Here is a 13,832-nt window from a genome sequence, read left to right on the forward strand (position 1 = left end):
GTGGTCTAACGCGGGTCCTCGGGCGGAACAGCTGCCGTGGCACTTTGGCCATGCGGCCAAGTGGCTGCGTGCGCACCCGAGGTTGAAGTTGCCCGAGTAGGTTTAGACCACAGGCACCTGTACGAGGAGGTCAGGCAGGCAGGGAGTCCTGCGCCTGTAGCGGGCATCTCGTCAGTGGTCTGGGAGGGAGTGCAGGCGCGGGGCCTGGACAACGGGCTCAAGGACCTGAATTGGTTGAGCCTTCATAGCGCTTGCCGGTACGTTCCATCTTGTACCGGTATAGTTTGGTGCAATCCCCCACCTGTCCAAGATCCTCTTGTGGCAGGGAGGAGACTGTGCGCCATGTCTTTTGGGACTGTGCCTTTGCCGGACTAGTCTGGGCTAGGGCACGGGTGATGCTAGGTGTGGTTAGGAGTGATTTTGTTTTGACATGGGCTAGGCTAGAGAGAGGCGTAGGGAGAGCAAAGGGAACGGATAGGGACAGGTTTCTGCTCTGGCTTCTCATGAGTCTCTTTAAAAGGGACTGTGGGAAGCCAGGAAGAATTTTGTCAAGACAGGGAGAGATTGGGGGTGGAAGGGATAGTGAGAAGGGTGGAAGGTGATTTGAGGGGAGGATGAAGAGGGAGGAGAGGAAGTGGGGGAAGCATGCGGCACGGGAGAGGTGGAAAGGGGGTTTAGGGCTGGGAGTGTTAGAGTGAGTTTGGTAAGGGGATAGATTAGGGAAGGGGAGATAGGGAAAGGGTTAGGTATTGGTTAGGTATGACGGGGAGGGACGATGCTCCCCTGAGGTTTGTTTTTGTTTGGTGTTTGGTGATTTGGTTTTGTAAATAAAAGTAAGTAATTAAGAATGAATGATAGATATGATTTTGTAAAGTGTGAATGATATTGATTGTAAATAAATTATTTTAACCACCTTTTTGTTTTGCTTCCTGTCGAAGTTTGGTGTGGGTTTTTCTTTTGTTTGTCTCTTCTTGGCCAGATTTAGTGGGTCTCATGGTGGTTGTCTTTTAGGTCCCAGTTGTTGTTACTAGTCAACATTCAGTGGACACCCCCATAGTGTCTTTCAGAACCCCTCCTAAAAAAAACAAGCTTGTATTTTTGGTTGGATATAGCATATTGTTAATATTTTAATCAATTGAATTTCCTTAGGGTGCCCATTAGTCTTTCAGTTATTAGTCTGTTTGTTGTGTACTAAATATGTTTTCTTTTTGTTTTTCCCTGTGAAGCCATTGTTGCATCCATGTCTGAAATGTGCTGTATAAATAAAGCTTGATTTGATTTCAACAACAAAATGTTATTTTTATTTCACCTTTATATAACCAAGTAGGCCAGTTGAGATAAAGTTCTAATTTACAACTGTGACCTGGCCAAGAAAAAGCAAAGCGGTGTGACAAAAACACATAGTTACACGTGGGATAAACAAAAGTACACAACAGAAAAATCTATATACAGTGTGTGCAAATGGAATAAGGAGGTAAGGCCATAGTGGCAAAATAATTACAATTTAGCAATTAAACACTGGAGTGATAGATGTGCAAGTAGAGATACTGGGATTCAAAGGAGCAAAAATAAATAATACGGGGATGACGTAGTTGGGTGTGGCTATTTACAGATGGGCTGTGTACAGGCGCAATGATCGTTAAGCTGCTCTGACAGCTGATGCTTAAAGTTAGTGAGGGAGATCTATATATGAACCCAATGACCGACCAATCGAAAGAGTCTTGGTCCCTCTTTAGTATGAAAATCAGTATCAATCCCATGTCAAAGGATTCAACTACTCAAAAACAGAAACAAACAAATGGATCAAATCGATCAATCCCACTTTTCAAGCCTGTTGAAGGAGTGGTAAACACCACCCTCGGCTCCACCAGGGGCTTGAGGTGATCTCCCACAGCTCTGCTTATGTCATGATCTGTGGCCTTGCCGTTCCATTTCTTGACTGTTCCTGCAACACATTTAGTCATATTATATAAAACACTCAAAGTAATGGATATGTAGCATCTATGGCGTCAGTTACACCTGGCACCTAAATGTGACATCTGATCTCTCCAAGTTGCATTAGGTTCAGATCTACCAGGATGGGCCTTTGACATAGTCTGGATGAAGTCAGGCCACTGAATATGCATCAGCAATGTAAAGAGATGGGGTGAAAAGTACATTCTACACAAATTACCATCATATAATATCAAAGGACAAATGTTTGTGTCTGAGGGGAAATTAACTTTCATACAGCCAACACTTCCCACACTGCCCCTACTCGGATGGTATCGCGCCGTCCCAATCTTCGCTCTCTCTCCCCCGCTACTCTCTCCTCTTCCATCCTATCATCTCTTCCCTCTGCTCAAACCTTCTCCAACCTATCTCCTGATTCTGCCTCCTCAACCCTCCTCTCCTCCCTTTCTGCATCCCTTGATTCTCTATGTCCCCTATCCTCCAGGCCGGCTCGGTCCTCCCCTCCTGCTCCGTGGCTCGACGACTCATTGCGAGCTCACAGAACAGGGCTCCGGGCAGCCGAGCGCAAATGGAGGAAAACTCGCCTCCCTGCGGACCTGGCATCCTTTCACTCCCTCCTCTCTACATTTTCCTCTTCTGTCTCTGCTGCTAAAGCCACTTTCTACCACTCTAAATTCCAAGCATCTGCCTCTAACCCTAGGAAGCTCTTTGCCACCTTCTCCTCCCTCCTGAATCCTCCTCCCCTCCCCCTCCTCCCTCTCTGCAGATGACTTCGTCAACCATTTTGGAAAGAAGGTCGACGACATCCGATCCTCGTTTGCTAAGTCAAACGACACCGCTGGTTCTGCTCACGCTGCCCTACCCTGTGCTCTGACTTCTTTCTCCCCTCTCTCTCCAGATGAAATCTCGCGTCTTGTGACGGCCGGCCGCCCAACAACCTGCCCGCTTGACCCTATTCCCTCCTCTCTTCTCCAGACCATTTCCGGAGACCTTCTCCCTTACCTCACCTCGCTCATCAACTCATCCCTGACCGCTGGCTACGTCCCTTCTGTCTTCAAGAGAGCGAGAGTTGCACCTCTTCTGAAAAAACCTACACTCGATCCCTCCGATGTCAACAACTACAGACCAGTATCCCTTCTTTCTTTTCTCTCCAAAACTCTTGAACGTGCCGTCCTTGGCCAGCTCTCCCGCTATCTCTCTCAGAATGACCTTCTTGATCCAAATCAGTCAGGTTTCAAGACTAGTCATTCAACTGAGACTGCTCTTCTCTGTATCACGGAGGCCCTCCGCACTGCTAAAGCTAACTCTCTCTCCTCTGCTCTCATCCTTCTAGACCTATCGGCTGCCTTCGATACTGTGAACCATCAGATCCTCCTCTCCACCCTCTCCGAGTTGGGCATCTCCGGCGCGGCCCACGCTTGGATTGCGTCCTACCTGACAGGTCGCTCCTACCAGGTGGCGTGGCGAGAATCTGTCTCCTCACCACGCGCTCTCACCACTGGCGTCCCCAGGGCTCTGTTCTAGGCCCTCTCCTATTCTCGCTATACACCAAGTCACTTGGCTCTGTCATAACCTCACATGGTCTCTCCTATCATTGCTATGCAGACGACACACAATTAATCTTCTCCTTTCCCCCTTCTGATGACCAGGTGGCGAATCGCATCTCTGCATGTCTGGCAGACATATCAGTGTGGATGACGGATCACCACCTCAAGCTGAACCTCGGCAAGACGGAGCTGCTCTTCCTCCCGGGAAGGCCTGCCCATTCCATGATCTCGCCATCACGGTTGACAACTCCATTGTGTCCTCCTCCCAGAGCGCTAAGAACCTTGGCGTGATCCTGGACAACACCCTGTCGTTCTCAACTAACATCAAGGCGGTGGCCCGTTCTTGTAGGTTCATGCTCTACAACATCCGCAGAGTACGACCCTGTCTCACACAGGAAGCAGCGCAGGTCCTAATCCAGGCACTTGTCATCTCCCGTCTGGATTACTGCAACTCGCTGTTGGCTGGGCTCCCTGCCTGTGCCATTAAACCCCTACAACTCATCCAGAACGCCGCAGCCCGTCTGGTGTTCAACCTTCCCAAGTTCTCTCACGTCACCCCGCTCCTCCGCTCTCTCCACTGGCTTCCAGTTGAAGCTCGCATCCGCTACAAGACCATGGTGCTTGCCTACGGAGCTGTGAGGGGAACGGCACCTCAGTACCTCCAGGCTCTGATCAGGCCCTACACCCAAACAAGGGCACTGCGTTCATCCACCTCTGGCCTGCTCGCCTCCCTACCACTGAGGAAGTACAGTTCCCGCTCAGCCCAGTCAAAACTGTTCGCTGCTCTGGCCCCCCAATGGTGGAACAAACTCCCTCACGACGCCAGGACAGCGGAGTCAATCACCACCTTCCGGAGACACCTGAAACCCCACCTCTTTCAGGAATACCTAGGATAGGATAAAGTAATCCTTCTCACCCCCCTTAAAAGATTTAGATGCACTATTGTAAAGTGGCTGTTCCACTGGATGTCTTAAGGTGAACGCACCAATTTGTAAGTCGCTCTGGATAAGAGCGTCTGCTAAATGACTTAAATGTAATGTAAATGTAAAAGGGGTGAGAAATTACACCAATATCAGTGGATAACTTGCACTAATGTAAATAAACATAGATGATGGAACATATTCCCTTTTGCTTACGTGATGAACCACTAAGGGGACATAAATATTTACCATCTTAACCATCTGTGACCTCTCACCTCTCTGGCTGTTAGTGTTCTTCCTAATCAGTCCCTCAACAGCTCTCTGACTGAGCTCCTCCCTCACTGGGTCTTCAGAGGAGAGGAGAGGAAGGCTGAGGAGGAATGGATCAGTCAGTCAATAAAGTGTAGAGCTGCTGTGACAAAATCACTATTTTAGTAGTTCATTAAAGTAAATAAGGCTTTATGACTGCTGAATACCAACTATCAATCACTTAGATCATGTATTTTCAGGTAGAGATACATCCTTGGGACGTCCCTAGCCCATTGAAGTTGACATTTAAAATGGTGAAAGTAGGGGTTAAGGTAGGGATGTCCCAAGGATTCCAGATAGCATTGACCATTGTGCATTCTTCTGTCTCTTTTAAATGAAATGAAATGAAATCAAATGTATTTATATAGCCCTTCGTACATCAGCTGATATCTCAAAGTGCTGTACAGAAACCCAGCCTAAAACCCCAAACAGCAAGCAATGCATGTGTAGAAGCACGGTGGCTAGTAAAAACTCCCTAGAAAGGCCAAAACCTAAGAAGAAACTTAGAGAGGAACCAGGCTATGTGGGGTGGCCAGTCCTCTTCTGGCTGTGCTGGGTGGAGATTATAACAGAACATGGCCAAGATGTTCATAAATTACCAGCATGGTCAAATAATAATAATCACAGGCAAAACAGTTGAAACTGGAGCAGCAGCACGGCCAGGTGGACTGGGGACAGCAAGAAGTCATCATGTCAGGTAGTCCTGAGGCATGGTCCTAGAGTTCAGGTCCTTTGAGAGAGAAAGAGAGAATTAGAGAGAGCATACTTAAATTCACACAGGACACCGGATAGGACAGGAGAAGTATTCCAGATATAACAAACTGACCCTAGCCCCCGACACATAAACTACTGCAGCATAAATACTGGAGGCTGAGACGGGAGGGGTCAGGAGACATTGTGGCCCCATCCGATGACACCCCCGGACAGGGCCAAACAGGAAGGATATAACCCCACCCAATTTGCCAAAGCACAGCCCCCACACCACTAGAGGGATATCTTCAACCACCAACTTACCAACCTGAGATAAGGCCGAGTATAGCCCACAAATATCCCAACCCAGACAGGAAGATCACATCAGTGACTCAACCCACTCAAGTGACGCACCACTCCTAGGGACGGTATGAAAGAGCCCTAGTAAGCCAGTGACTCAGCCCCTGTAATAGGGTTAGAGGCAGAGAATCCCAGTGGAAAGAGGGGAACCGGCCAGGCAGAGACAGCAAGGGCGGTTCGTTGTTCCAGAGCCTTTCCGTTCACCTTCACACTCCTGGGCCAGACTACACTCAATCATATGACCCACTGAAGAGATGAGTCTTCAGTAAAGACTTAAAGGTTGAGACCGAGTTTGCGTCTCTCACGTGGGTAGGCAGACCATTCCATAAAAATGGAGCTCTATAGGAAAAAAGCCCTGCCTCCAGCTGTTTGCTTAGAAATTCTAGGGACAATTAGGAGGCCTGCAGAGGAACTTCACAGATTCCACTCCTTCATCAATACAAGCAGTGAACATCTGAAATTCACCCTCACCTTTGATGCGCATGAAACAAGTTACCTGGACATTTTGATTAAGAGGGAGGGGAGTGGCTTTAGCACAGACCTATACAGGAAGCCGACTGACAAGAATTCCCTGTTACGCCGAGACAGCTTCCACCCTACACCCCTAAAAAATAACCTCCCCATCAGCCAATACAGTTGCATACACAGGATTTGTAGTACACAGAGTGACTATGACAAACAAGCCAAATGTCTGGATGAGTGTTTCAGACAGCGGGGTTACCCAGAGGAACGGCTGGATGAGTGTTTCAGACAGCGGGGTTACCCAGAGGAACGGCTGGATGAGTGTTTCAGACAGCGGGGTTACCCAGAGGAATGTCTGGATGAGTGTTTCAGACAGCAGGGTTACCCAGAGGAACGGCTGCATGATGCAAGGGATCGTTATAAAAATACAGTGGTGGAAAATGTACCCAATTGACATACTTGAGTAAAGAAAACATTTAAAATGTTATTTAAATTTGCTAATATAAAACAAAAACATAACTGTTTGTACTTATAGGTAACCAAATTGTGGCTACAACTCAGTTACTAAGTCTTTAATCAGGGAACGGTTTCTCAAAACAATCTTATGGCTAAGTTCACCGTTAGAACCATCGGATGCGTTTGGGAAACCGGGCCCAGATATCCAGTTTCCTCCTCTTCTTCCTCCTCCTTTTTCAATGTAACAGTCATCTCCCCCTCCTCCTCTTTCACTCCATAAACTGCATCCTCCTCTCCTTTTACTGTAACATCCTCCTCTTCTTTCACTGTAACACCCTCACCCTCTACTTGTTTTGTATTAAGACAGCCTCTTCCTCTTTCACGACAATGTTCACCCACAGACCATCTTCCTCCGTCCAGCAGACCTACTCTTCTTTAGCAGGACGAGAGTAGCTTAGTGAGCTCATGGTCTGGGATGTTAGCTAGCTAGGCTAATGCTAACTTAACTAGCCCGCTAGCTGACTAATGACAACAACACGGAAAATATTAAATTAAATCGGATAACTAACTAGACGACATAAGGGGGTTTAAAACACAGTGGCTAATATACACGAACGCGTCTAAAGAGCTTTATTGGTTCGGCTATTTTGTTTAGCAAGCTACCGAGGTGTCTGACTAACTGTTGCTGCTGTTGAAAGAAACGTTCCATCCACTAGATTATACCTCACACTAACAGCATTGCCTTAAAGCCGCACATTATGTATTGTTACACCATGTAGGAGCAGTATAGACCTAGTCTGTTCATTATATACATCTACATGATGTATTATTACACCATGTAGGAGCAGTATAGACCTAGTCTGTTCATTATATACATCTACATGATGTATTATTACACCATGTAGGAGCAGTATAGACCTAGTCTGTTCATTATATACATCTACATGATGTATTGTTACACCATGTAGGAGCAGTATAGACCTAGTCTGTTCTTTATATACATCTACATGATGTATTGTGACGTCGCTGCTTATTTATTATTTTCTGTTAGTTTGACTGAATTAATCAGAAACATTCTTAAAAATGCAATGTCAAGTGGATGTAGATGTCAGATGTCAAATTTGATTCTCACTGATTAAAATCTGCACTAATCAACACGTGCATCTGTAAAAATGGTAACATCTGTACTCTAGAAGATCGACCCAGTAATCCATAACAATTACTAAATACTATAACAAGTTAGTTCAATATTGTGAGTTAGGAATGAGAAGTCTCTGTGAATCATTAATCCAAGATGGGATTTAGGGCACACAAACATTTTGCAACAAAACACAAATCTGATTGTTATTGGACAATTTCAGGTAGTTCATCCCATTTCGGGATGTCTCAATGTAATATTATTATTTAATAATAAAAAATAAAAAAACATAACTTTTCCCTCCACTGCGTCAGCAGGCGTGTCTGCAGATGGCGATGTGCGTCTTTCAGGCGACGCGGCTAGTGTGACGTATAATCTAGTAGATACCATCAAAGAGCGGGCCACCAACAAAACACATTAATCATGCATCCAATATATTATTTTAGTTAAATACTGTAGTCCACAATATATTTTATTATAGTGGTCTCTACAGCCTAAAAACTTTCCAAATAAATCAGACTTGTCATCAAATGTTTTTGGTTGCTTACACATATTTTACGGATGTTATCAGAGGTGCAGCGAAATGCTGATGCTTATAGCTCCAACAGTGCAGTAATACCTACCAATACAAATCAATACACACACAAATCCCCAAAATAACAAGAAAGAAATGAAGAAATATCAGAACGATGTCAGACTCCGGGATATAAATATTTAAGCAGGGCCTCCCAAGTGGGCCAGCATTCTAAGGCACTGCATCTCCGTGCAAGAGGAGTCCCTACAATCCCTGGTTCTAATCCAGGCTGTATCTCAATTGGCCCAGTGTCGTCCAAATTAGGGGAGGGTTTGCCCGGCTGGGACGTCCTTGTCCCATCGGGCTCTAGCGCCTCCTTGTGGTGTTCAAGTGATTGAGGGATCTAGTCTAGATTAATCTCAGTTAGGGAGCCTGAAAACACATAAGAGAATACACACAGAAGAGAATCCTTACCACTGCTCCTTGTGTGGAAAGAGGTTTAGGTGGGTTGGGAGCGTGGAAAGGCATGAGAGGACACGCACAGGAGAAAAGCCTTTCTAATGATCCCATTGTGGAAAGAGTTGTACCCAGTTAGGGAGACTGAAGGAGCATGAGAGAATGACATTGAGGTTAAATAAAGTGTGCTTTATCAATGTAACATATTTTGACACGTCCACTTTGGGGCGCTGTAGAGTCATAATATCCATAACAACTAGAGGTCAAACAGGGAAATGGCGCCAATCGTTTTTCCACCATTCATTTTTCCATAGGGCTGTGTTTGTTTAGGCTTACCCTGGTGTGACGTTTTGATAACCATGTGAATCTCTCTAGGACAAGGTGACTGATTCCACACCGTGTGTTGTGAATGTATTGTAATGTTTTTAATATTGTATAACTGCCTTTATTTTGCTGTACCCCAGGAAGTAGCTGCTGCCTTGGCAGGAACTAATGGGGATCCTTTATTCACGGATCCGATCATGCTATTTAGCATCAAAGTAGACAAAATGCAAGACTACAAATAATAATAATAATAATAAACTTCTTCCATTAAGTATGATGGAGGCCACAAAGACTACAAATCCCTGCAGCTCCACGGATTCAGACTACATATAATAATAATAAACTTCTTCCATTAAGTATGATGGAGGCCACTAAGACTACAAATAGAAAGGCGACGCTGCCAGTGTGACATATATCTAGTGGGCGGGATGCTCCTTCAACAACAACAGCTAGTCAACAGACACCTCGGTAGCTTTTTAGCAAATATATCTACAACATTCACGCTCTTTACACTGTTTTTGTGTATATTAGTCGCTGTGTATTAAACACAGTTCTGTCGTATGTAGTCGTTGGCCCATTTAATTATATATTTACGTTGTTTGTCAGCTAGCTGATTTGCTAAGTTAGCTTAGAACCAGGCTAGTCGCTAATGCTAGCTAGCTAACATCCCCGACCATGAGTTCACTAAGCTACTCTCCTCCTGCTAAAGAAGAGGTGGTCTGCTGGTCGGAGAAAGAAGCTCTGGTGAAAACAAGTAAAGGGTGAGGCTGTTACCGTGAAAGAAGACGAGAGACGTTTCAGTGAACGAAGAGGAAGACACGTTCAGAGTGAAAGAGGAGGAGGATGTTACAGTAAAATGAGAGGATGATTCAGTTTTTGGAGTGAAGGAGGAGGGGGAGATGACTGTCATAATGGAGGAAGAAGAGGAGGTTGGATATCTGTTTAACACCAGTAAGTACCGTCTCTGCAGTCGGTGAACCAATATGCAGTAAAGGGGTTCTACACTTTAATGATGTTCTGTAGGAATGGCTGAAGCTACACTGTAACGTGTAGAACATCAAGAGTGGACTATCAACAAAACGTTACCAGTTGATTAAATGCATCCAATGACAATGCCTGAAATACGGTAGTCCTCAATATCTCCTATTAGATCAGCCCAATATGTAGTCTTAAAGGGGCAATCAGCAGTTGTTACATCCATTTTGGGATGTATACGTTAATGGTATGTACCCATCTGTTTTTTGAAGAATTCACTTATAAATGCCTCATGAGCTTAGTTCAACTGTCGTACCCCATCAGAACCCCAAATATAAGCTTTTTTTTACTCCAATGTTTGTCAGTTAATATAAACAAACACTGTATATCCTCAAAACATGGTTAAAACTATCGTGTTGATGTCATCGATGGTTGCATTTCTCCAGCTCCATCCCTCAGCTTTTTACCGAAACGGGCAGGGAGTTCACTTTGTTATTGTTTCTACATGTGATTGCTTCTCCCGTTACTCCTCAAGGTCCAAGTACTGTATGTTATTTTCAGAGGTAGACTGGCTCTGGCAGCTAAAATAGTAAAATATTCCATGTAAATGTGAAACGATTCTCAATTGCGATACGTTTCTAGAAACATAAATCATATCACATCAACATAAGTTCACACAATACTTTCATATCACATCAAAATAATTTCACACAATACTTTCATATCACATCAAAATAGGTAACCAGTCGCGATGGTAAACCAAATTGGTTTCTCGTCATTTCTCCTTCCTTCAGGCTTCTTTTTCTTCTTTGGACTTTATATGGCGGTTGGCAACCAATCAAGAGCATCCTGACCGGTTGCATCACCGCCTGGTATGGCAACTGCTCAGCATCTGACCCTAAGGCACTACAGAAGGTAGTGCGAACCGCCCAGTACATCACTGTGGCCAAGCTTCCTGCCATCCAGGACCTATATACTAGTCGGTGTCATAGGAAAGCCCACAAAATTGTCAAAGACTCCAGTCACCCAAGTTATAGACTGTTTTCTCTGCTACCGCACGGCAAGCGGTACCGGCGGGCCAAGTTTCGGACCCCCCAACCCCTTCCCTTTTGTGCACTGTTACAACTCTCTGGTTGTTTGTTACCTATGCATAGTCACGATGCCCCCATCTTCATGTTCAGATTTCCTCAATTAGCCTGTACCCCTGCACACTGACTCGATACCTGTGCCCCCTCTATATAGCTTCGTTATTGTTATTATCATTGTGTTACTTTTTATTATTAGTTTTTATTTTAGTCTACTTGGTAAATATTTTCTTCTTCTTGAACTGCACTGTTGGTTTAAGAGCTTGTAATTAAAGCATTTCACGGTAAACGTCTAAGTTGGTTTCTTGACGGGTTTGTAAAAAACGGTTTGTCATAAAACACTATATATATAATGTTGCTGACACCCCTCCCCAGAAGTGTCTCATTATTGGGATTCATTGCTGATTCCTACCTGTAGCTCACTATGAGGTGTCTAGTGATACAGGTTGAGGGCCCTGTTGGAGATTGGTAGCGGAGTCGAGGGAACAAGCAGGGTTGGACACGGCCATGTTATTATCCCACACACAGTCTCTGTGGTTCATATGAACCCCATTCCTGGGAATTAGATTTGATTACAAATCGCCCCTGTCTGTTACCACAGAAGTGTTTCGTCTGTCCCATTCCCAGCTAGGTTACGGGGCTCTTTGTCTCCAGTACCTATGACTGGTTGATAGGGGAAACCTCCATGCTCATTATAGAAAAAGTAATTAGGGCAACACTATTTAGTAAACTGAAATAAAATAACTATTCCAAAACTTTTTAGTCTTTCTTTGTAGATATTTCAATCTCTTTTTCCATTTTTAAATTAAATATACCTTCCGGCAACCCGCCTCACTCAATGTGATAAGGATCTGCTATTTTTTAGACCTTATAGCTAGAACCTCCATCAGAAGCTAACCAGCTGATTAGCTACTAGCTATTTAGTCATTGTTAGCCACTGCTAGCAACCTTTATCTTTTTAGCTCAGACACCAGCCGCTTTTAGCCTGGATAATACCTGCCAGTCTGCACAGCGCGATATCAACCCTGAGCATATCGGACTGTTTTTCTCCACTACATCACCGTATTCCTGCCGTAAGTTCTGGACCATTACACCAGATAATCGCAGCTAGCTAGCTGCTACCGAGTGGCCCAGCCTCGAAGCTAGCCTTGAGCCAGGCCCATCTCCCGGCCTGCTCAGTGGACCCTATGATCCCTCGGCTACACAGCTGATGCCTCCCAGACTCTTCACTAAGACGACGAGAAGCCACTACATCACTGGATTCCTGCCGTAAGCTCTGGACCTTTGCACCGGATTGGCTATAGTGGCTAACACCCTTGTCCCGAAGCTAGCATCAGTTAGCCTCGAGCCAGGCGCATCTCCCGGCCAGAGTAGTAAAGACTACCATATCGGCTTCCCTGGTTCATATATTGCTGTTCACTGGACCCTATGATCAATTGGCTACATAGCTGATGCCTGCTGGATTGTAAATTAATCACAGGTCTCCATTTTGCTTATCTGTCGGCCACAGCCTTGAACTCAGTCCCTGTGTGTAGTTAACTGACCCTCTCTGCCCATTCATCACCATTTTACCTGTTGTTGTTGTCTTAGCTGATTAACTGTTGTTGTCTTACCCATTGTTGTCTTAGCTAGCTCTCCCAATCATCACCTGTGATTGCTTTATGCCTCGCTTTATGTCTCTCTCTAATGTCAACATGCCTTGTATACTGTTGTTTAGGGTAGTTATCATTGTTTTATTTTACTGCGGATCCCCTAGTCCCACTCAACATGGCTCAGAGAGCTCTTTTGTCCCACCTCCCACACATGCGGTGACCTCACCTAGCATAACTAGTGCCTCCAGAGATGCAACCTCTCTTTTCGTCACTCAATGCCTAGGTTTACCTCCACTGTACCCGCACCCTACCATACCCCTGTCTGTACATTACGCCTTGAATCTATCCTACCACGCCCAGAAATCTGCTCCTTTTATTCTCTGTTCCCAACGCTCTATTCGACCAGTTCTGATAGCCTTTAGCCGTACCCTCATCCTACTCCTCTGTTCCTCGGGTGATGTAGAGGTTAACCCAGGCCCTGTGTGTCCCCAGGCCCTCTCATTTGTTGACTTCTGTAACCATAAAAGCCTTGGTTTCATGCATGTTAACATCAGAAGCCTCCTCCCTAAGTTTGTTTTACTCACTGCTTTAGCACACTCCGCCAACCTTGATGTCCTTGCCGTGTCTGAATCCTGGCTTTGGAAGGCCACCAAAAATTCTGAAATTTCCATCCCCATCGACAACATATTCCGTCAAGATAGAACTGCAAAGTTCAATCATGCTTTCCAGTCAATGCCCAAACAGTTCGAGCTTCTAATTTTACAAATTATTATCTCCAGAAATAAGTCTCTCACTGTTGCCGCCTGTTACAGACCCCCCTCAGCTCCCAGCTGTGCCCTGGACACCATATGTGAATTGATTGCCCCCATCTATCTTCAGAGTTCGTTCTGTTAGGTGACCTAAACTGGGATATGCTTAACCTCTAGAGGGTGTGGGACGCTATCGTCCCACCTGGCCAACATCCAGTGAAATTGCAGAGCGCCAAATTCAAAAACAGAAATACTCATTATAAAAATTCATAAAACATACAAGTGTTATATTTCAACCCTGC

General features: G+C 45.1%; 1 long non-coding RNA gene across 1 annotated transcript; it reads right to left on the reverse strand.

Moving 5' to 3' along the window:
- Nucleotides 1–1,273: 1,273 nt before the first annotated feature.
- LOC135563547 (uncharacterized) lies at nt 1,274–9,559 on the reverse strand. Its single transcript, XR_010460368.1, has 4 exons — nt 6,860–9,559; nt 5,329–5,459; nt 4,696–4,790; nt 1,274–1,945 (listed from the first exon to the last, which is right to left on the reverse strand). It is a non-coding gene; the product is annotated as an uncharacterized LOC135563547 (long non-coding RNA).
- Nucleotides 9,560–13,832: the final 4,273 nt, after the last annotated feature.

The sequence above is a fragment of the Oncorhynchus nerka genome, linkage group LG21 (assembly GCF_034236695.1).
Source record: "Oncorhynchus nerka isolate Pitt River linkage group LG21, Oner_Uvic_2.0, whole genome shotgun sequence".
Taxonomy (NCBI): domain Eukaryota; kingdom Metazoa; phylum Chordata; class Actinopteri; order Salmoniformes; family Salmonidae; genus Oncorhynchus; species Oncorhynchus nerka.